We start from the raw sequence: 18,922 nt of genomic DNA, 5'->3' as shown, positions 1-18,922 counted from the left end.
ACAAAGCGAAACAGTTTACGGCTGCAACTTTTTGGGACTATGTGCAAAATCAGTGTTTCCAATCTCTGAAACAATCTTTAAAAGTCACGTGTTAATTAAAAAAAATTCATTCGTTTTTAAATAAGATGTACAAGCGAAGGAAAGAATAAACCCCCCCCGCGCTTCTGCTTTGATGGTTGCTATTGATTGCACCAAACCAACGATTTCGTCATGCTCGCCAGTTTGTCGCCGATTCTATTGTGTAAGTTGCACGGTAAACTAAACGTAGTAATTTTACGATGCTATTTCGCCGTCGGTTGAATTCTATATTTATATTTCTTCCACTGGAACAACTAGTATCCAGATATGATTATGCAGCTTGGCCGGCGCCAGTAGATTATCGTGGGCAATCTGTATATCATAAGGAGATAAGCAACCGGCCAAACGACGGACGCTGTCACAGAATCCCAATGCATCATCTTTTTTTTTTCGTGGACATTTTTAGAGCCATTTTTTTTCTATTTATTAAGCTGTCGACGGAAAGAAATGACGGGCGCGTTTTGGTCATCTACCTAATCCTACAGTTGACCCTGTCTATAGAACATCGACCCTAAATATGTTACACAAACAATAGAATCCTAAGCACGTCTGCCTAGTTGGCTTTTTCTAAACGTTTGATTGGACTGCCGTACGTACGAAAGTCAGGAGGCAGACTTAGACGACTGAGGTACGGTTATCCCATAAAATGTATTTAAAACATTTTCTTGCGTGCCCGCTAGCATCCATCGCGATCATTTTGTCGTTGTTGCAGCGGCTATGTAGCTGGGCAAATTTTAAGTCACGTTTGCCTAACTGAATGACACCACGAAAAGCAAATGGTTTAAAAAAATAGGACCCCGATGCTCACGCGCCATTTCAATGTCTAGACGAACAAGTTGCAATAAATGTTGCTAGAGCAGGCAGGTGCATTATTTGATTCCAGCTGAAAACCGTAGCTCATCTATCACCGATAAGGTCATTCAGATTTCATCTTCTCACTGTATGGGGCGAATATACAGATTTTGTGCTTATTGTTTTGTACGTTTCTATTTTTCGTTATTGTTGACTACGCCGTGCAATGTTACTTTGCAAATGTTCTAGCATGAAATAATAGAAGCAAAGCTCTATAAGGGCCGATAGTTTAAAAGTCCCAGTTGCTCACCCACTTATTTTTATTTTCAAACGTATTGGAGGAGGAGGAGGATTGAAAGCAGAAGGACAGGGAGGTTAGCCAGTTCTCAGACCGGCTGGCTACCTTGTACTGAGGAAGGGGGTAAGGGAGATAAAAGATGAGAGAAAAGAGACGTTGAAAAAAAAAGAGAGAATGTCATCAGACGATCCATGACGCTGCTTACAGTCTGTCTCTAAGACCACTTGCCCACAGAAAGCGCAACAACACAGAATATTGCTTATGGCTACGACATCAAAATGACCCGTGAATGATAACATACCAGTGTACTCATGCGAACAAACTCGTCATCGAAAGCACATCAGCACGAATACAATATATATCACACCTTAAATTTTATGATACCCCGAACGAATATGAGCACACTATTAACTTCTGCCATCTTACCTAATATAAATTACATCTGTTAAAATGCGTTAAATTCAATCAATAATGAATATCACTGAAGACACAAAATAGTACAAGCGCACTTGCAGCGCGTCTTAGTCTGCACTTGCGGCACCACGGTGGCTAAGGTACTCGGCTGCTGTCCCGCCGGTCGCGGGAACGAGTCTCGGTGGCGGTGGCTACATTTTCGATGGAGGCGAAAACGCTGTGGGCCCGTGTGCCAAGATTAGGGTGCACGTTAAAGAACCCCAGGTGGTCGAAAATGCCGAAGCCCTCCACTAAGACGTCTGTCATAATGATATGGTGCTTTTGAGACGTTAAACCTCCCATATCAACCAATCAACTAGTCTGTTCTTGCGAATTGCTTGATGCTACGTGTTTTCAATATTCCCTGGAAGAAGCAACCTTAATACCAGATCATCAGACATCGTCATGTCCCCAGTAATTGCGTCTTTTGGGCTGTGAGATTTAGTTAGACTCTAATCTCAACTCATTTTGACAGTGAAATTAGTCACCGCGTTATTAGAAAATGTCAGAAAGTACTTTTTTTACTGAACTGCTGGTCATTGCCAGTCATGAGTAGCGACTACGCTGTCGAACTATAACGGTTTACTGGTCACAGGGGCCGACGTATCTCCACAGCGCTTTCAGAAATCTAATTACAAGCAGGGCAAGCCTAATAACAAGCTTACTGTGGTGCACTGGAGCTCTAATGACGTTGCCCAATCACGTCCATATTACCCTTACTCGCAGGCCTACCTTCCTAGGAGCTTAGAACTACGGGAACGAAGTTACAACTCTATATATTATCTGTAAGCTCACTTATAGCGTTCATAAATGCCTACCCGCATGGCATTAGTATACATGCGTGATAACCGTGCTTGAGAAGCCCCTAATACGACAAGAGTGCAGCACATCTAGTCTGCTGCTTCCCCTGTTAAGCGAACGATGAAAACAGTGGGCGGCGTGCAACAACCCGATTTCCTAGCGTGGGCCTGTATCATGTACGCGCCTGCACTCATAAGACGCATTTCAAGGCCCAACCGCCCCCTCCTCATCGCTATCTATCTATCTATCTATCTATCTATCTATCTATCTATCTATCTATCTATCTATCTATCTATCTATCTGTCTATCTGTCTGTCTGTCTGTCTGTCTGTCTGTCTGTCTGTCTGTCAGTCAGTCAGTCAGTCAGTCAGTCAGTCAGTCAGTCAGTCAGTCAGTCAGTCTGTCTGTCTGTCTGTCTGTCTGTCTGTCTGTCTGTCAGTCAGTCAGTCAGTCAGTCAGTCAGTCGGTCGGTCGGTCGGTCGGTCGGTCGGTCGGTCAGTCAGTCAGTCAGTCAGTCAGTCAGTCAGTCAGTCTGTCAGTCAGTCAGTCAGTCAGTCAGTCTGTCAGTCAGTCAGTCTGTCTGTCTGTCTGTCTGTCTGTCTGTCTGTCTGTCTGTCTGTCTGTCTGTCTGTCTGTCTGTCTGTCTGTCTGTCCAGCCACCTACTACTTTTAGTTCTCATGGCCGTTCCGATGATGGGATCTATACCAAATTTGGTATGGGATCTATACCAAAATTGGTATGGCATAACATGACTATATGACGACCATAAGTGACTAGTCAAACATATTAGTCACTTACTGACTAGTCAAATCGCCATTACTAGTCAAACATGACATTCATGGCATGTATGTCATGAATGTCATGATTTACACGTCACAGTATTCCTGGCGCTTGCGGTGGTTTCTTTCACATGACATATTGCAAAACTGTTATGGTATGACATTATTGCATGGCGAACATAAGTGACAGGCCCTAACGTGGAAATCATGAAATGCATGTCATGTAGGTCATGACTACAAGCCATGCACTTATGGTGCGCTCGCGGTCGTTTCGCTAGCTTCGCATACACCAAATTTTGTATTACTTGACGCAAACGGACCACGAAGGTAAATGACACGCCCGACTATGATATTCATAACATGCGTCTAGTGTAAAAATTGACTACATGCTATGTACATAGAACACTCGCAGCCGTTTCGCTAGCTATTTGGTATTACGTGACGCAAATGGATGACAAGTAAGTGACACGTTCGAACGTAATAATCACGACATGGAAGTAATGTACAGCATAATTTTCGTCCACCTCATAAGGTTGTGCTAATTTTAAATTGACACATGAACTTTCCTCATCCGTGCTTCACATATTATCAATTCCTCTTGTACGTGGGATCTGTCAATTTTTATTCCGTAGCTGACGACAATGAAGAATTATGCCTGAAGCTCAAGCAATGAGTTAGAGCAATCAACGACCGACCCAGTGCGAAATTCGCATTGTTTGACGCCTCATTGTTTCTTGGCTGTTGTAAAACGCTTTATTACTCATATTAACGTGATTTCTTTCCCAACATCAAGTCTGCCTAGAGTCAGTTTGCAACGGAGTTCCCACCACTGGCTTCACTCAGCGGTAGAACACTGGACTGGCAAGCTGGGGATCCGGGTTCCAATTTCATTATGACCATGGTTTATTTATTCTTTTAGTTTTTTTTTTCTCATTTCATGCGATAGTGACTACTAACACCGGCGGTGATGGCGGCGGACAACTACGGCACACGAGACCCTTCTTGTGATCTCATAACAGCTTTCACTATAAAATGATAAACACAAAAGAGAGAGGGGAGTGAGGAAACAAACTCGCTGATATATATAAACATAAAAGGGGTGAAATATGTGTACAGACATAAAAGAACAGTGGAGTGTCAGAGTTCTTCAACGAGGCCGGTCGGCTCTAAAAATCTCCAAAACTAAAAATTTTGGGGGAGGAGTAAGGGCTCTGAATCCCCCAGCACCGTCTTTGCTTTAGACATATAATCCCGGCTGTGGCGGCTGCATTTCCGATGGAGGCGGAAATGTTGTAGGCCCGTGTACTCAGATTTGGGTGCACGTTAAAGAACCCCAGGTGGTCAAAATTTCCGGAGCCCTCCACTACGGCGTCTGTCATAATCATATGGTGGTTTTGGGACGTTAAACCCCACAAACCAATCAATCAATCAATGCTTTAGACATATAGAATAGCTAACAATGCTGAACGTGACCATTTTGGTAGCGAGAAAACCAGCAATCGCTTGCTATTGATTGTTTTCTTTATGCGCGTCTCCCTGAGAAAACGTTAGCCCGCATAGACGACCAGTCGTTAAAGTGGGAAAAAACAACAAGCAAATCGATTCCGTTTATTACTTTAATTGTTAGCATCAAGAAGCATAATTGCTGTGTCAAGAATATTAGGCACCACTTGTAGCTGAAAAGCGTAAACTCCACAGAGGATGAGGGTGGCAGCTGGCATATTTGTAGCTGTAGCGCAGATTGCTGTGCCCAATGCCGAGTCATTGCATCCGTGATGTCATTAGTTATAGTATACGTGGGACAATCAAAGACTTCGTTCTGTGAACTAGAAGCCCACGGAAAAGCTGTCCACGTCGATTACTATACCATGTCTGCGTCGATTACTATACCCTCCCAAGAATCAATATGCCGTTCGCGGTGGACTATACATGACTGCACACACTAAACAGGTAAGCCAAGAGCTTCAAGAAAGTCGTATAAAACCACTTAACACATTTATCCAAAACTTTGATTCAAGAGCAATAGGCTCTCATATGTTGAGAGGCGATTCAATGACGTTGGCTTTGATATTGCATTCATTCATATTTAACACGGAATTGTAGCGAGATTTTAGTGAAGGGAGGCAGAAGTGTGGCCAGAGCCCACAAACTCTTGGAATGAAGAGTACGCTACTGTCGGGCCACGAATTCGCAATAGCTCGGTCCCGCAAAGTTTATTCAACGTCTTTTCAGAACCTCCCCAGATTTCCTTGGATGATGTTTGCGTGGTTTTTACATGCAAATATAATATTGCTTTTGCAGACAATGTTGCTTTACTATAACGCAGAGTTAACGGGACCCACGAACAAACAGGAGCCCCGTAACGGTGGTCTAGCGGCTAAGGTACTCGGCTTCTGACCCGCAGGTCGCGGGATCAAATCGCGGCTGTGGCGGCAGTATTTCTGATGGAGGCGGAAATGTTGTAGGCCTCTGTACTCAGATTTCGGTGCACGTTAAAGCACCCCAGGTGGTCGAAATTTCCGGAGCCCTCCACTACGGCGTCTCCCATTATCATGTGGTTGTTTTAGGACGTTCAACTCTACAAATCAATCAAGAACAAAGAGGACTATACAAAGCGGCCTGGGAATGACATTCGTCGTAAAAAAAAAGCCGAAAAAAATTGAAAAATCAGTAATTCGATATAGCTGTCTAGGTGCTATCAATAAATGAATAAACCCTTGTACAAGAGCGATAACAACTGTGCATACACCCCATATAACGACGAAAATCTCGTTGTTGAAGCGCACATGCACAACTGCATCATTGGCAATATGCTTGGCAACGTTCAAGAACTTCGAATAAAACTTGGAACCAGTTTAGGCGCGTTTTCGCGCAATAGTCACGGTTTTGCGTAATAGTCCGCATCGGCGGTACATTAGATACGGTGCTCGGCTGCTGAACCGAAGGTCACGGTTCGATACCGGCGGCGGGGTGTCACATGAAGATTGAAGCGAATTGGCAGAGTCGGTGCACGTTAAAGAGCAGCAGGTGGTTGAAATTTCCAGAGCCCTCTACTACGACGTGTCCAATATTATTATCGAGGTTTTGGGACGTAAAGCCCCTCACAATAATATTACGTAGTGAGACGCCGTGATCTCTATCTAAAGCAGCAGTGTCACAGGTCGGATGAGGGTGAATTCCAAGGCATTTCAACAGGTGCAGCGCCCTTCCCGCTACGACGGGCATCAGGCATAGAAAAGAACCTATTGTTCCCCTTTTATTTGGCACGTACATACGTTTCATTCATGGCTGAAAATTATCGTTAAGGAGCGAATCGCTGCAGCCGTAAAATTATGAAGGTGCCAGCGTATTTAGCCACAGTCAGGCGGTTTATTTGTAACATGATACCGCTATGGTTGCATTTTATTATATCTCCGCAGGAAGGAAGGGTATCGCGCGTAGCGATCGGACATCTATACGTGCGATGAGAATGTACACGTCCCGTTTTCATTTTTTTTACATCTCCTTTTTTTTCCACGCGAAGCAAAAGAGAATATCTATATATAGAACAAGGGTATTTGGATCGATTTCAAGAGAAATAACGATTCCGTCTTGAAACATTGCTCCTGTATAGATCTGGCTATCCGGTTTCGAACTCGGCGATCGCCGTTTCCTCCGCACGCCGTGGCCGCCGGTGGCGAGGAGCCAAGTACATCCGTGGCTTTGGCGAAGGCATTCGATTGCGATTCGTCGCGCCGCGTTTGGGCGAATTCCTGTCACAACTGTCATACAAGCGGTGCCGCAGCTGCCAATGACGGACTTACTAAAAGCCAATGGCGTACTTAAAGCGGGCCTGCGATTTCTGTCCTTGCGTGACACGTACCGTAAAAAGATACGTGTCGTTTATTTGCTTATTACGGTCAGCGTAAGAGTATACAATTGAAATCGAGGCAGCATGAACTCAGAAACATTGTTCAATAACAATTTTAATTTGGTGCAGATGACTGAGGCGCAAAAAAAATTTCGTGAGGCAGAGAGAGCAGAAGAGAAGAAAGAACAGCACCTCTTCTTCTCTCCCCGTTTCACAAAACAATTTTTGCGCCTCAGTCATCTGCACCAAGTAAGCGCCAACGCGCCCAAAAACTAGTCCTTTACCAATTTCAATTGTTTCGACAAGTGAGTAAAAACTACCCTAATAAAAGAGTGGTAAAATGAAAATAACGACTTGAATAAAACTTCAAATCACAACTTTTGGCCTCTCTATCCGGCTTTCATGCATCATGCCGATGAGCGAGATGCCAGCCCCGTTAGGTAGACTAGCCGTATGTCCCTCCATGCACATGAACATTCTTGTTTCTTTCTGATAGCCGTAATTCACGGAAGAACCAGCACTACTTCTTTTCTGCTCACTTTCCATCACTATAACGGATAAACACGCCTCATTTTCGAGCAGTTCTGCTTGCTTCAACCCCCCTCCGACGGGCCCACTTATTTCTTTCAGTCTCTCGTTATCCCCTTTCTTCCTAGCATCCCCAATGTGCAGTGGAGAACAGTGGGTCACATTAGCGTCTTTTTCTTCGTTATGGTAGAGTAACTGTATATGATGCCTACAGGAGCAGAATAGAGCATAGATCCGCCATCGTGCCTGGTCAGCAAGCATAGTCACGCGGAAAAGCCACGCTCTGTTTTTGCAGGCGACTATCTTAATCCTGTCGCCGATCACCAGTCGACGTGCCTGGCGTACGTGTGTCAAAAACTGCCGAAGAAAGAAGAAACCCCTGCTTTCTGGACTGTGCCACGAGAGTTGAGCATTATTTTTTCGTATGTCCAGTAACGCAAAGCGCACAGGCATCGCGTAGTTCCGAATAGCATGCACCAACGCTTCCGCATGCACAAGTGGCGCCTGTTATAAAAAATAAGCAGCAACTAACAAAAACAAATATAGGTCCTCCGAGATTCAAGGAGTGCCCAACTAAGCCTTTTGCATTGATTATTTCCGAAATGTTTTTTTTAATTGTTGCTGCATCTACGCAAAGATTTTGCGGTTGAAGCTAAAGAACATGAACCTAAAGCAAATCAAAAAATATCTGTTCGTAGCTAACGAACTAAAGAGCCCACCGCAGTAACTTAATAGATTCCAGGTGGACGCCGACTGCACGCTGTCGGCAGTGCGGCCTGTGCACCAGCTTCTCCGCAGTGCATGGTTGCTAGTGGCATTGGAAAACAAATGCGCTACTCTGCTACCTAAAGGTAGCGTATAGAGTGACTATACACATTAGCACTTAGCAGCGCCCTTTTATGTGGATGCCTCTAATAGTGTTTTGGTATACTAGACTTTTTACTTCATAATCAAGCACCAAACGTAAACAAAACACAATGTCTTTTAGAGAAGCCCTGAAACAAATTTAATTAATAATGGAATGAACTCTCTAAAAGAGCTTACTGCCTCACAAATTAAACATCGCAAATAATTTTAAAAATCGTCAAGTGCGAGTGGAGTTACAAAGATTCGTCTCATGCTGCGATTGCATTCTCTCTTCTCTCGTCTCGACGAAAGCGTTAGAAGCTAAGCAGGGAGGGGTGGCAGGTGCAAAGAAAAACGTCACACGCGCCTCATGGCCTTGAGCACTTCTTTTCTTTTTTTTCTTTGAATGCGCGGCTTATTCAGTGTGATCGTACGTGCACGCGTGGACAAGTCGCGGCCTCCTGCGGCAATCTCTGCAATGACCGAGCGCGCCATGTTCAAATCAGCCAATGGGTGATAGATGGGTTTTCTGCGGGTTATTTTTGGGCTTATTCTATGATTTGTCGAGAGAAGAGAAAGCAATTTTTGTCTGATTTTTATAGTTGTTAATTCTAGACCGCACGCTGCACTATAATATTTGGCGTGCATGTTGCCGAAAGCCTGTACTACCGATCGGCAGCGCTTTCTGACCATGATCAAAAAGCATTCAGGGGCCCCTTTAACATGAACAAAATATTTTTCCATAAATGACTAAACAGCGGTACACAATGGTCAATATATGCTGAAGGTGATCACTTTTTGATCGTCTCAGCGTGACTTTTACACTTAAATAGTGTTAAAATACGCCCACCCCTCTCCGAAACTCCTCTCAAGTTAACTAAAAGTGGAGTAGCTCTTTGGTATCTAGAGTATGATTGATATGTCATCACAAAAAAGAGGCAAGCATCTATGATCGACGCTGCCAGTTAGCACGATCACTCTCCTGCGCGCAGCCAATTTATGCGCACCTTTGAAGAGTAATTGGCGCGAACGATAAACAGGCGTCGCCAGCAATCAGTGAATGGTGTCTGCAGAAGGGTGCGAAATGGTACCTTTCATGCCTCTGGAACCTAGCCGTGCGTCCTGCATTGCACAAATCAGAGAAAGCATCATTCGAATGAGCCATGCAAGCGAGCCAACTTTGCCAAATGTGCGTCCACCAGACGCGACACCTTAACCTTTGGATTGACAGTACATATTGTCTGGATTCACCTGTTAGCCAGCCAAGTAGCAAAACAGTAGCGGCCTGGATAACGAAAAAAATATATACGGGCGTGCAGCATAGCTGGCAAGCACGCATTATGAACAGAGATCCGTTTTGGGGTCCTATGCAAATAGCGCCAGCAGACTCACAGGAGAGGCATCCGCGGCACGCGTAGGCCGGCAAAGAAGTGGCAAAAGCAACCGTTTGTGCAGGTATGGCCCACTTCCCAAGGCGTTGTCAAACTTGCGTCTGTCGCACACGTGGAGTGCTGCATAATAGGAGCACGCACGAGCGAAAAAAAAAAACGAGTAACTCAGTGCGGCCGGACATCTGACGCGAATCATTCGCTACACGCATGGCTTAATTAATTAGAGAAAAGTGGTAGCTTATTTGTATGCAGAGTATCGCGCGGAATGCGAAATCCGGAGCGACCATGAACGCGGCCACGGCTTATATACAATTTATTTATATAAGCGCGCTTTGGTGGTGGATACATTTGGATTCCCATCCGTAATGCTTTAGGTTCATGCAAGCTGTGTTTGCCAAGGCGCAAGCCTTCGCAAACAGCATGCACGAACGTCGTGATATGTCCGTGCAGTTGTCCGCAGATCTTGTCAGACGACTGTTGTTGCGAAATGCGGGGGAGGTGGATATACCTTTGTTTCGTTCTAGACAACGAGCGCGTACTTCGCCAAGGATTGTTATTAGACATTCCGTTATGTCGTGTAGACGAGCGATCTCTGGCATAAGTAAGGGTAAATGCGTTGCTGCAGATTCTTCGAGGCAATCGAATATATTACACGCGTCTCCATACCGTCAGTGTAATAAGGAAAGCAAAAACAGTTGAACGTTACAACGCTCTAAACTTGACAATCGTTCTGTATACACAAGACGTTTTTGCGCTATAGAGGTTTCCACGAGAGCACATACCTGCCAATGGTATAATTAAGGCGCATATTATTACAATGTAGCACATCCTACACGGGCAAACATGACTTATAAACCATCAGGTTCATAAATGTTGCTGCTCTTGTGTCTTACCTGCCACATGGCCATAAGTGTCACTCACACTAACGATCGCATCATGTGAACGTTTGAATAACTACACAGGAGAGTAGGCGGAGACGCGGAAGCATGGTGTACGGCTCCGAATGACATCAATTTTTTTCGTGTTGTTTTTGTTCGGTAAAGGTATTCATACCTTCCGAAATGAAATCCTCTTTCGATATGAGTCAAATAAAAGAAAAACCCGTATGCGTATGTTTTTTTTTGTTTTGGTTTGGTTTCATTTCAGAGTAGTGTTTTTCGGCAAAGTTGTCATTGCTCATTTTCGATTACTCACAGCGCAAGATGGACGCAGACGAAGTATAGGAAAACACCAGCGTTGACTCTCAACTAAAGATTAATTAAAGTATATGCACGAATATATACACAGGTTAGCCCGCTTCGACAGAGCAACTACGCATGTGCAGCAAAGTCATTCACTTGATAGCACTTCTTTAGGACTCGTCGAGTATCCACGCGTGGCACAAAACAAGAAAAACAACAAAAAAGCCTATCTGCACAACAGGCCATACTAATAAAAAACGGACTTGTGAAGCATCCTAAGATAGTTGGCACTTTAAATATTGCAGTTTCTGCTATCACGTGCTGCTATCACGTGAATGACTCTCCTGCACATGCGTAGTTGCTCTGTCGAAGCGGGCTAACCTGGGTATATATTCGTGCCTTTCCTTTAATAAATCTTTGGTTGAGAGTCATTGATTGATTGATATGTGGGGTTTAACGTCCCAAAACCACTACATGATTATGAGAGACGCCGTAGTGGAGGGCTCCGGAAATTTAGACCACCTGGGGTTCTTTAACGTGCACCCAAATCTGAGCACACGGGCCTACAACATTTCCGCCTCCATCGGAAATGCAGCCGCCGCAGCCGGGATTCGAACCCGCGCCCTGCGGGTCAGCAGCCGAGTACCTTAGCCACTAGACCACCGCGGCGGGGCTTTGGTTGAGAGTCAGCGCTGGGGTTGTCCTATACTTCGTCTGCGTCCTTCTTGCGCTGTGAGTTATCGAAAATGAACTATCACCAACTAGCCCAGGTTTCCCTTCTTGTTAAGTTGTCATTGCGTTTTTAGGCTGCTGCATGACGCCTACCACGAACATCAATGCAAATAAAAAACTGAGGAGGCGAAAGCTATAGACAGCTAAGCGACGAAGTATATCAGCACAGGCTCATTTGTCCGACAAAGAAATTTGCCTCGTTCGAACGCACGTCAAGACGCATCACGTGGCTTCCGCTCGTGACATACATATAGACGACTTTCCGCAGAGCCACCCGCGCGCTGCTATGTTTGATCACGTGGCCATAAACTGGCATTCTCCCAGTCAGTCACCCAAGCAAACGCCTTGGACCAGCGAAGCTGCCGTTGCCCTAGGCGCCGGTATAGTTGATTTTAGAAGCCAATGCGGTCGCACCTATGCAGACGCGACCACCCGCTTCGATCTAAACTCACGCTTCCTACTAGCCCACTGTCGTCACAGCAACAAATAAATGATAAAATCAGTTACCGCTCTCACGCTGCGGACAAGACGTCAGGTATGTGCTGTCTTCACTAAAGAGATTAACTGTGTACATTAGCCTTGTCTTTGAGAATTTAAAAATCAATCTAGAAAACACTGCAAAATACCGACAAATACATTGCTCTCAAAGCTTCAGAACGTAAGTATAATGGAAAGGAACGCGTGCGTTGCGAACATACGGGCCACACAGCGCAAAACGACGACATGGTAAGATCGAGGCGGAATGTAACTGCACCCATAGGTGCCCCCATGTTGTGTTTCCCTACCGTAGCCGTCTTTTCACCGTGGCCTTCTGCAGCACTGCTGAACATTCGCGTCGCGTCGTCTGCTCGGCGTCCCCACAGCGTCTGCTTCGTTTTTTAGTCACGTGCGCGCGGACGCTACGGGGACGCCGAGAAAACGACGCGAAGCGGTTGTTGAGCAGTCCTGCAGAAGGCAGAAAGACGGCTATGGTAAGGAGACGTCCTCGTTGTGGCGCCATCTAGACTAGAATGAGAGAAACAGCTGCGGAATATTCTCTATCTTTTTACAATACGAAAACGTTTTGAAAAAAGAAAAAAAAACATCAGTTGCTCGAAATCACTCCGTGTCTTAGTCCAATTTTTCGAAAATAATACCCTACCACATTTTTTGGCTCACGTGTGTGTTGTGTTTATATAAAGCGCAAATTTAATGCACGATCCAGGATATTAGCAAAGAAGATACTCAACCGAACTATTTAGGCAGTGTTGTCCTGTTGGGTTCCGCAATGAAACTCCGTGCATCTGTGCTATTCTCTTGCAGCACTGCTGAGCAAACATCGCGTTGTTCCGGGTTCTGGTTTCCACGGTTGTCACCAATTATTCTAAGTGAACATTGTTATTAGCTTTGTCTAACGAGCAAGCTCTGCCACAGGACTGCGCGATAATAATTTCACACGCGCAGCCTGGTTATCCGTGGGAACGTGTAAGCCGCCGCGTAACGTTTCCTTTTCTATTCTCCGTTTTTTATTGATGCCCAACGCCTTTTTTGTGCGCGCGACATCCTAAAGTCACTATAAATTAGCTTACGCGATTTGGTTCTGGCTCGATTAAGCCGCGTCATGAATACAAAACCGAAAAAACTAAAAAAAGAGTAAAAGTAACATAACACGCTTTATGGCATGGCAGCAAAGACGTAGGTGTTTTTTTTTTCAGTGATTTTCATGGTTGCTGCAATTTTTTAAGAGACTGCGAGGCGTACTGCATACGTATTGACTTGGTCCTACCAGTCATCACTTCGTTCGCCTCAATGAAATTTTCTTCACGCCAAAAGCCAGTGATTCGCCCAATTTTTGCCATCATACCAGTCGTTCCGAGCCAATAGGTATACGTGCGTGGCCCGTCGCGGTTTTCCCCGCAGAAGCTCAGGTGTCAGCCGAAGTCGCTCTACAGTCGCGATGCCAGCCACGTGTGCGACTTCCTTTTTCCCTTTTCCGTCTACAGGCGAATAATGATGACCGATGAGCGAACAAGGTGTGGCCTCCGCGTCGGGTGAACGTCGACAAGGCGCAACACGCAGCCGACTCCCTCCAGGCATTCGTTGTGCCATGGATGCATTTTCTTGTGATATGCCCGTTCAGTTGTCCGCAGATCTTGTCAGACGACTGTTGTTGCGAAATGCGGCAGGGGTTCACTAGTAGTATACAACTCTTGCGAATGAAGAAATTAAAAAAAATTGGGAGATCCCATATACAGTGGGAATCGATGATATGCAAAGCACGGATGAGGAAGGTTGAATTCTCACAATAAAATCAGCACAATAATACGAGGCGGACGTAAATTATGCTGTACATGAATTCTATGTCATGATTATCGTGTTTGCGCTTGGCGTTTGTACTCAGTCGTCCCTTAACGGCACGTAATACGAAATTTGGTATCTGTGGAGCTAGCCAAACGACCGCGAGCGTGCTATAAGCGTAGCATGTAGACATGTTTTACGTGACACGCATGTCATTATTATAATGTTCGGACTTGTCATTTATCTTCGTCGTCTATTCGCGTCACGTAATACCAAATATTGTATATGTGAAGCTAGCGAAACAACCGAAAGCGTGCTATGAGCGTAGCATGTAGTCATGTTTCAAGTGACACGCATGTCATGGTTATCTTGTTTGCATAAGCCACATACCTTTATCATCCATTCACGCCACGTAATACCAAACTTGATGTATATCAAGCTAGCGAAATGACCACGAGCGCATCTTGAGCATGGCATGTAGTTATGTTTTTACGTGACACGCATGTCATGATTATCATGTTTCCACCACTTATATACTTTCATCCTTCGTTCACGTCACGTAACACCAAATTTGGTATATGTGAAGCTAGCGAAACGGCCGTGAGCGTATGATGAGCACGGCATGTAGTCATGTTCTTACATGACACGCATGTCATGATTATCTTGTTTGCACTAGTCACACTCCTTCTTCGTCCATTCACGTTACGTAATACCAAACTTGGTGTATATCAAGCTAGTGAAACAATTGCGAGCGCATCATGAGCGTCGCATGTAGTCATGTTCTTACATGACACGCATGACATGATGTTCACGTGAGGGCCTGTTATTTATGTTTTCCATGCAGTCATGTCATTCCATAGCAGTTTCGCAATATGTTATGTACATGAAACCATCGCAGGAGCAGCAAGACCATGCATGTATATCAGAACAATCATGGAATACATTTCATGATTTTCATATTATGACTAGTCGCTTATGCTCGTCGTACAATCATGTTATGCCATAGCTATTTTAGTATTGATCTCATTATTCAAACAGTCATGGAAGCTAAAAGTCGTGGGCAGCTAGAGAGACAGATACGGTCAAACTTGCCGAAGTTCGCAGAGAAATGCTTCGCATTTAATAACAAGTTTGGGGGGCAATACGGCGGTAAGCCTGGAGTATATACACGGCGACCAATTGAGGAATGACCAGAAACGGTCTTCGTGTTTCGTGTTATTGTTCTTTTTGCAGTGTAATGCTGCTTCAACGACGTAGTAGAGGGCAGGAAAGGGAGTTTTTGCTTATTCTGCGAGCACTATATATGATAAGGAGATTGAAAAACAATCGCCATAAATGGTTCATGTGGGCTTTTTGAAAAGAACTCCACCGCTGTAACGGACGCAACGAAATTTCAAAGTTTACACGCAACCCTACCTTTCAAAAGAGAGTAGTTTTTAATGTGGGCCACGGGCAGTGAATTGTTAAGTCCTGAGACACGGCTCCGCGAAACATCTATCGATGCCGCTCGGCCACGTAGGCGAATCATTGAACTATCACCGAAGTGAACAGGTCTCCTCCGGTTGCTCTGGAACCAAGCCATATATACTACAACAATGTTGTTTCGATATCCCAAGTGTGGCCGTATAAACAACGAGGGCTATTTTTTCCCCTTTCCGTTGAACCAATCATTTTGCGCAGCACTTCGCAGTATCTGCCAGCGTACTGATAGCCAAACCACTGTCAGCGAGGGCTCACCTGACGACCCCCTTGAGAACCGTATCAGCAATACTCCGATTTTATTAAAGTGCTTTCTCGTTGGCCGGTTATGTGAAAACGCCATCCAAGCTGGGAATTATCACCGTGACAATTATACGAACTCGCATTCAAAAAATTTTCGTAAGTTATAATTTGTAAGAACGAATCTTAGTCAAGCCAGATGTTGGGTGCATTGTTAGGGAAGGAAGATGGTTAATGGTAAACATATATCACGAAAAGAAGTATTTGTGTCTTCAGACTACGGTTCCAGCGAGCTTTGTATATAATAAGATATGGCAGTTACAGGAGCAAACGTCTGTGAACACGTGTGCCGCATTATGTCTGGGTAAACGTCTTGCATATGAGCGGTGGACGGTCAGTTTTGCTTCCGAAGGCATATGCTTAAAAATTCTTCAAATTACCAAAAAAGTAACGGAATTAAGATATTCGGTACAGTTTATCAAAATTGTGACCGTAAGGTTCAATCTGCAACGTATTTTTTGCATATTGTAATCAAATTACGAAAGTACATGCATTCTAAGCGAATAATTAAATATTGTTGTCTGCTCAAGGACTAATGGTAACTTGTCGTGCTTTTTTTTCCCTATAGGGTCCCTATGTTGAACGCATCTCGCTCACTCACGCCAGCTGTGCTTGTCTCATGCGGAAATTTCTAAATACATTGCAATACAAGCATAACATATTGCGAGATACCACTTCGCTGATGGAAAAAGTTGTCTTGCGCGCAAAATTACGCGCACTCTCATCGCGAAAGATGCTTCCTCGCTAGGCTTCAGTCGCTTTTTCTTTAAAGCTGCCACACTTCCTTGCTTAGGGGCGATTTCGTTTCTCATTTTGCGTGATTGGTCGATTCGTTAAATGTAAGATGTTGCTGGTAACTTAAAACAAACACATTCAGTTGAATCTATGGCACCATATACTGCGTTCCGTGAAAACATCGCTGCAAGCACGAGGCCTCTTTTATGGATCAATAACAAAAAATGATGCTCGAGATCGTCCACGGGAATTCGTTACTAAAAACGCTGATACTTCACCACACGTTTTTTCTTCTTTTTTTTTTTGCAAGCTTGCTTTGTCTTTTTTTTTCTACATATCACATTTTTTTCACCCTTCCTTGAGCTACTTGGTTTCAATTCCCACCTCCTTTGTTCTTTCTCACAATCTTTAATTATTATATTTTGGTTTTATTGCTGACTGGTCATGCGATTGTTCTTGTTTTCAATGCAACGTTAATCATTGCTTTCATGACTGACATCCTTTCCTTCAGACAAGTGCAGTCTTCCATTTATTTCTGCGAAAATAAGTTAGCTACCGTGTTCCACATAGAATAATGCATAAATGTCCCGCAAGGTGAGCTAGTCCCATGAAAGTATTTTTTGCTCCAACCATCTTCTCCATAAAAATGTCGACGTCTTGCGTTTCACAGCCTATGTTTACGAAAAGGAAGTAACGCGTAGGTCTTTCGCACGGTGTTTTTTTTTTCAAATATGAGCTGCGCATAAATGTTTTACTTTTAGATAATAGCCACCGCTGTACATTTTGTTTCATTGGAAAAACATGATAGCGCGAATACGCATAGACAATCTCGTTTTGTACTACACTCCCAACGCGTTACGCCTTTTCTGAGCCTTAATTCACGCACACCTTCATGAAACGTTCAGTCGACACCGCGCCACAAATTGTTTCGTCAACACGGCTCAGTTATGTCAAAATAAGCACGCGTACTCCATTAATGATGCACATAGCCGCGGTTATGTCGTGCTCCCTGAAATAAATATGCGAGAGCAAGACATAGTATGCGTTAGTGACTGTTTCACACGTAAAAAAGAATCACCAAACAGGTTGTTCGGAATTCTTATTTAACTTAAATGCCTCTTATCGAACAACGAGAAAGTTTGCACCCATTATTCGTAGTAAAAACGCTAGCTGAAGCGTTGCCTAAGCTTACAAAACATACGTAAAACTCACAGCGCAAAACATTTTGCAACATTGAACAATGGCATCCATCACTAAACCATTTAACAGCTCTACCAACAGCTTTGTTGGTGAGTTTGAATCTCGGTAATGTCGCTAAACAGCACGCTCATAAACCAACGTGCACAAGTGCAGAATTTTTATGTCTATACTGTGCGAATACCAATTTTTTCCCCAGCTGACGCGAAAACACGTCCGTACAACTCAGCGCAAGACTCCTGTCAGCAACTCCAACTCCCCTACATGTGGCTGTTACGAAAAATAACTTCATTTTCGTAAAAGCCACATTTTGTCGGGGGGCACGCCGGCAAGCACACAAAACGCTTCCCGCCAAAACAAAACTAATCTCGTGCTTCAGGAAACAAGATGACATAGCTCAACCACACAGCTCACACTCTCCCTTCAACTTTCTAACTTCAGACACTCCTTTCGATAGCCTGACGGCGACAGCCCCGAACAGAAGCCCCACCTGCTCTCTCTTGGAGGTAAGTTGCGAAGTTTTTGGGCCGGCTCGTCGTCTACGCCCGGCGCGGTCGTGCTGTCAGGGACGGCATGCCCGGTAGCGGAAGAACGGAAGCAGGCCCTCTGTATCCGCCGCCGGAGGAAACGTGCGGTGCCGCAGGTTGCTCGCTCACTGCCGGAGGAAGTTCATCAAGTGGCATCCAGCGGCGGTGAGCGGCGGGTCGGGCCCGGCGCCCGACTCCCGAGGTGGCGCCATCTCGGCTGCGGCTGATACAACTACAGCCTTCGCCGAGCACGCCGGCATGAAGGGATCCCAGCGCGCGCGCTCCCGAAAGCGGCTTCGATTCCGCGGACCGCCGCTGTGGCCTCTTTACGGCATCCGACGCGGGCCTTGGGGCCTCATGGCGCCAGACAGAGCGGAGCGAAACTTTTTGTGAGGGAGGGGGTAGAGACGGGCCACACGAAGTGCCTGCTCGTATTTTTTCGCGACGCTGCTGCAAGGCGCCGACATGCAGAACCGGCCCAGTGCGCTTCATGTTAGCGAATGAAAAGACGTGACGTTGTCCTTTCACAATTTCAACGACACTTGGTTGCAGATGGTATTCGAAGACGGGTGGTGTAGACAAGTGACGAAAAGCGGGAGCGTGGTGTTATCTGGCTGCCCCCCACCAAGGCCGGTTACACGCGCACACCGTTTAGACTGTGATGGACAGTGTACAGG

The 18,922-nt window shown here is 45.0% G+C and overlaps 1 protein-coding gene across 1 annotated transcript in view; it reads right to left on the bottom strand.

The window, feature by feature from the left end:
* The window catches only part of Ac76E (adenylate cyclase type 2 Ac76E), a 770,909-nt gene extending 752,503 nt beyond the window's left edge, over positions 1-18,406 (bottom strand). The window contains exon 1 of the mRNA XM_075878061.1: positions 18,209-18,406. The gene's annotated coding sequence lies outside the window, so the exon portion shown is untranslated. The remainder of the gene's footprint in view (positions 1-18,208) is intronic.
* Between the last annotated feature and the right edge of the window lie 516 nt (positions 18,407-18,922).

The sequence above is a fragment of the Rhipicephalus microplus genome, chromosome X, assembly GCF_043290135.1.
Source record: "Rhipicephalus microplus isolate Deutch F79 chromosome X, USDA_Rmic, whole genome shotgun sequence".
Classification (NCBI taxonomy): domain Eukaryota; kingdom Metazoa; phylum Arthropoda; class Arachnida; order Ixodida; family Ixodidae; genus Rhipicephalus; species Rhipicephalus microplus.
Note: the sequence above shows the minus strand (reverse complement) of the source record. Positions and strands in the feature narration are given on the sequence as shown.